Genomic DNA, 6,216 nt, shown 5'->3' with positions numbered 1-6,216 from the left:
GAGTATTATGGACGTTATGATGAAACTGGAAGGAACCCCGGGCCTTTTGCCAAATACTTGCAGGAATGTGGTATTGATGCAAGATATACAATGCCAGGGACATCCCAACAGAATGGAATTGCTGAAAGGAGAAATCGCACTCTTCTTGACATGGTGCGATGTATGTTGATTCATTCTAGCTTGCCAGATTTTTTATGGGGTGAGGCATTAAAAACTGCAGCTTATATCTTGAATCAAGTGCTTAGCAAGTCTGTCCCAAAGACGCCTTATGAGCTATGGTCAAGTAAGAAACCAAGCTTGCGTCATTTTCATGTTTGGGGTTGCAAAGTAGAAGTGAGGCCCTATAATCCACAATCTAAGAAACTTGATCCGAAGACCATTAGTGGATATTTTGTGGGCTACACCATTGGATCAAGGGGTTCCAGATTTTATTGCCCATCTCACACCACCAGGGTTATAGAATCAGATAGGGCTGTCTATTTTGAGGATGAATTTGGTTCAAGTCAGGGGTCAAGAGAAATTGTTTTCAGGGAAGAACGTATTTTTGTCCCTGTACCTGTCGCTTCCGCTTCTATTGATGACCCTGTGATTGAACAGATTCCGGCAGAAACTCATGATGAACCTCAAAATCAAGAACAAGGTGAAAATCTTGATATTGGGGATGATGAAGCTATGATGAGAAGATCACAGAGAACCCGCAGGTCTGCTATTCCTAATGACTACCTTGTCTATTTACAGGAACACGAGTTTGATGTCGGAGACACTTTTGAGCCAGTCACCTATCAAGAAGCTATGAATAGTCCTCAATCTGTGTTGTGGATGGATGCAATGAAAGATGAGTTGAATTCTATGTCACAAAATGAAGTTTGGGAGTTGGTTGAATTACCCAAAGGTTGCAGACCCATTGGATGCAAATGGGTGTATAAGATTAAACGTGACTCCAATGGGCAAGTGGAAAGGTATAAGGCTAGGCTTGTGGCTAAGGGCTATAGCCAGAGAGAAGGTATTGATTTCAAAGAAACATTTTCACCTGTTTCCACCAAAGATTCGTTGCGAATCATTATGGCTATAGTTGCTTATTTTGATCTAGAACTCAATCAAATGGATGTGAGGACTGCCTTCTTGAATTGAGATTTATTTGAAGATGTTTACATGACTCAACCTATTGGTTTTGAGAAGTCTGGCAAAAAACACATGGTTTGCAAGCTCAAAAAGTCTATCTATGGGCTTAAACAAGCATCAAGGCAGTGGTATCTCAAGTTCGATATGATTGTCTCTGCAAATGGCTTCAAGGAGAATGTAGTAGATCAATGTATATACATGAAGGTCAGTGGGAGCAGCTATATTTTTCTAGTATTGTATGTTGATGACATCCTGCTTGCATCTAATAATTCTTATCTGTTGTCTGAGACAAAACAACTTTTGTCTAGCCATTTTGATATGAAGGATCTTGGCGAGGCTTCCTATGTGCTTGGGATTCAGATTCTTCGAGATAGGGCTAATGGTATTCTTCGTTTGTCTCAGAAGACTTACATTGATCGGATCTTGAAAAGATTCAATATGCATACATGTTCTCCTGGGAAGGCACCGATAGTGAAGGGTGATAAGTTCTCAAAGGCCCAATGTCCACAAAATGATAAAGAGAGAGATGAAATGAAAGTCATTCCTTATGCGTCATTGGTTGGTAGCTTGATGTATGCTCAAGTATGCACACGCCCTGATATTGCTTTTGTTGTCAGCGTGTTGGGTAGATACTTGAGTGATCCTGGTCTTAGCCATTGGAAAGCGGCTAAGAAAGTCATGAGGTATCTTCAGGGTACAAAGGATCATATGTTGACTTATCGGCGAGCTGACACTCTTGATATAGTTGGGTTCAGTGACGCCGATTATGCTGGATGCGTGGATGATAAAAAGTCCACTTCAGGCTACATTTATATGATGGCTGGAGGAGCTGTTTCAGGGAAAAGTGTCAAGCAGACACTCACAGCTTCTTCTACGATGGAGGCTGAATATATGGCGTATTATGAGGCTACTTGTCAAGCAATATGGCTGCGGAATTTCATTTCAGCTTTGAATGTTGTAGACTCTATTTCGAGGCCACTGAAATTGTATTGTGACAACTCCGCAGCAGTAGCTTTCTCTAAGAACACTAGGAGTACTTCTCGCTCAAAGCATATTGATATAAAGTACTATTTTGTTAAAGAGAAAGTCGCTGAGTCTCTTATTTCTATTGAGTACACGCCTACCACTAGCATGTTGGCAGACCCACTAACGAAAGGCTTACCCATATGTGTTTTTTTGGAGCATGTTGCTCGGATGGGATTGTTAGGAGCCTAGCTTGTTGAGCTCGGTGGGAGTTTTGTTATTATGTATCAAACATGCTAGTATTTTGTATGGATTGCTTATAGCTTGTGTTTTGTTATGAACATGCATAATGATAATTGAAGTCACTTCTTATTGTTGCTGTTACGTATATATGTTTATATAAATATATACTATTGTTCACCGAAGTGACAGGTACAAAAGGAGATGAATGCGCATAGTCTCAAAATTAATGTACCACATGCATGTTTGGTTTAATGATTGTTATTGTTCTTTGAATGTCTTCAAGACCGAATCATAAATAATATATGTATCCTATCGATATGATATTATATATGATTTATTAGACTGTCTTTTGTAATGGACAACATTATGGTGGTTTGATTATATTGTCCAAGTGGGAGAATGTTAGAATTTTATATGGACTAATATAATTACAAACATAATTCCATTATCACAATCATTTTCTAGAGTGCCTACGAATAGTTAAAGACCATAATGGGATGGTTAAATATTAATCTAATTGCAATTGAGGCACATGGTAGCACCCTAAAGACTATAGGTTGGCCCATTAAATCATAGTCCACCATATCTGATAATATAAGCCCAATAGGCCCAATATACCCCTTAGGGTAAGAAGGCATATGAGACATATATATTGAATATATATGTTGTTGGGAAAAAATACTGTGGCATATGGTTTGGTAAGGGTTGCTCTCCATAAGATCTCTCTTGTATTGTTTTCTAATATTGTCTTGTGTAGATCGTGAGAGATTCAAGGATGAACATTGGAGACTCAATGTCAGGTATGTTTCATCTCTATATATTCAATTCAATGCTCTAAATAAAAAGTGTTCCTGGATTATTGTATGAGCATGCTATGTTGATTTAAATCAGATTTATGAATTTATGCTCATAATATTATTTATAAATAACAATTAGCAGCTGGTAGCCCACCTTTAATAAAGGCAATTACCCGCCGCTAACACTATTAGCGGCGGATAGTCTGCCTCTAATACAGGTGATTATCCGTTGCTAATAAATCTTAAAAACTTTTCCCGGGCATTTAATTTGGTATATTTGCGGCGGAGTACGCCACTAATAGTGGTAAAGTCCGTTGCTAATATATTTTTTTTATATTTTTTTAAATACTCACTCATTATTAGTGGCGGACTCCCAAGTCCGCCTCTAATAGACTGTACAATACAGGCGGACTTGGTCCGGCGCTAATACTTATGCCGCTAATAGTCTTCATTCTTGTAGTCCTTTGACCAAAATTTTTAACCCTAAATTATTAATCACACTTATGCCTCAATAAACTCATGTCTAACACTGTATAGTCCTTAACCATTCCAGCTAGGACATCCCTTTTACTTTTTCCAACTGTGGGTCACTCAACTGTTTTTTTCGTTGATTCTCTCTAAAAGAGTAAACTGTTTGGGATGAAGAAGGATACGAAGATACTTATATATATCACAAAGGGCAAATAATATTATAGTAAATTACACAAAGTACGTTGCTCAAGTAAGGACTTTTTCTTTTTGAAAATCATACTAAGGACTCTTGATTATCTTCTCATCACTATGCATAACATATTTTAAGTTTTATTGTTTCCTTCTGCATTTTTATTGGCTGACAAATGAGAAATTGATTATTAAAGAATTATATCTTATTAGTTTTCCTTGTCCTTACTCTTTCGTTTGAGTATGTTATAATCAAATGAAAGCTGTAAAACGTTTTGTTTTGTATTCATTTGATCCCCATATCTAGAGATTAATTACTCATCTTTTGAACAAACCTAACCACCGGATTATATTTTAAAGGAATATAATTTAGACATCTAACATCATTATAAACTAACACAACTATTTATTATTATTTGACAAAACTTATATATATATATATATATATGGAAGACTTCTCAATGGTTGGTATAACAAGTCACCAATAGATACATATTTTTTTCTACATTAATTTCGAATTTAGTTATTTTTTTTGCCATAATTAATGTTGTTTTGCAACCAATGAGAGATAATATCTCAAGGACTACTTCGATGGATAGACAGGTCCAGGAGAAGCAGATTTCAGAAGAAAGTTCTGGCTGCCTCAGTTGCCTCGTTGGTTTATCACTTATGGCAGGCTAGAAATTCCAAACTCTGGCATTCAAGCATTATTTCCCCCACGTTGTTAGTTCAGGAAGCCAAATGGCAACTTAAAACTAGGATAACATGTATAATGCCTAAGCAAATAGATCAAGTTGATAGGGAATGGTTTGAATTTTTATAGCTTTGAGTTTTTATAGATTTGTTTCTACATTGTATAGAGAACGGGCCTTATTTCAATAGGTGCCTTTAGGTTGTAAATTTGTAATGGAGTAATGAATAGCTGCTGATTCATAAAAAAAAAAAAGAGATATAATATCTATATTTAGAAATTGACATGCATTTGAAAAATAAAAAGTTTACAATATTATATTTTCATAATAAATGCACGTTTTCTATCAGGTAACCCTTTAAAAAACTTGAAAAAAGTCAAAATTTATTTTTAGAAATATTAATTAACAACTATAAATATGGACCATATTGATCTTAATCTAATGATTAATATTAAAGTAACCATTCATGGGTAGTAACCATTAAGAGTGCACCCATATATGTATATATATATTTGGAAAAAGGCAAGTTTAGTCTTGTATTTTTTTTTTGAATATGTATCCCCTGTATTGTATTATTATTAAATGACAATTCAAACATAGTGTTTTACAAAATGGATAAAAATAATACCCTAAACCAAATTTTAGTAAAAATATCTTCAATTACAAAGATCAATTCTTAGGTTCAGAGAAGCGGGGAAGGTGGTCGAGGAGTTGAGAAATAAATACTATATTTGAAAATATTTTGACCAAAATTGGGTCCATGATACTATTTTGATTAATTTTACTTGTCATTTAACAAAACACAAAAGACGATTGCATATTCGAAAAAAAACACAGGAGCCAAGCTTGTATTTTTTATACAATAAGGATTTAACCACTCACTCTCTCAGACACTTACACCCAGCCACTTGAGTTTGCCTCAAGTTCATATATATAAATATATTATTATTGTTATTAGTTACACATATATATGGTTAATTTCATCTAATTGCCAAAGAAATCATTGATGAATGATCAATAATTTAACTATAAATTTGGCTAAAATTATACTTAGTTGATATATATTGACACAAATAAGATGGACTATAAATTATTAGTATAACCCAAAATTAAAAATAATAGTGCAAAGTTATTGTGTGCATATATATATATATACATATTTGTGATTTGTATATGTCTCTTATTACGAGTATTTCTATGAGTTGCCATATGGTGTCCAATACTATTTTAATAAATTAATTGGTGCAGTTTAATATTTCATCCCATATATATTTAAGTGATATTTGACATTATTGGTGCCCTATTTAATAATATTCTAATATTATATATCAAACATTCAACATTGGCCTAGCTTTGAATTTTTGCGCATTTTTGTACCTTAATACCAATTACATGATTTAGATTGATAATTATATTCTTAAACTTGATAGTAATGTCACCTTAATTGACCTATACAATTACTTCTTCATTATTCATACCTTAGATAAGATGCAAACCTCTTACGAATCAAATTATTTACAACTATAATATTGTGTATTACATTGTTTATCTTCTAAAATTAGAGTTAAGTTAGGCATCTCTTTCATCATGTCATTTCAGTTTATTATGTCGCCTTATACAAGTTTCGATTATTAATTAATTAATTAACATAATAAAGAGACTGTATACACAGGCCCCACTTGAAGAAGAAGTCACAAAGTTAATTATGATCTTAATTAGGGTTTTCACCTAACTAGCTA

Source organism: Humulus lupulus, chromosome 2 (genome assembly GCF_963169125.1).
Source record: "Humulus lupulus chromosome 2, drHumLupu1.1, whole genome shotgun sequence".
In the NCBI taxonomy this organism is placed as follows: Eukaryota; Viridiplantae; Streptophyta; class Magnoliopsida; order Rosales; family Cannabaceae; genus Humulus; species Humulus lupulus.
Note: the sequence above shows the minus strand (reverse complement) of the source record.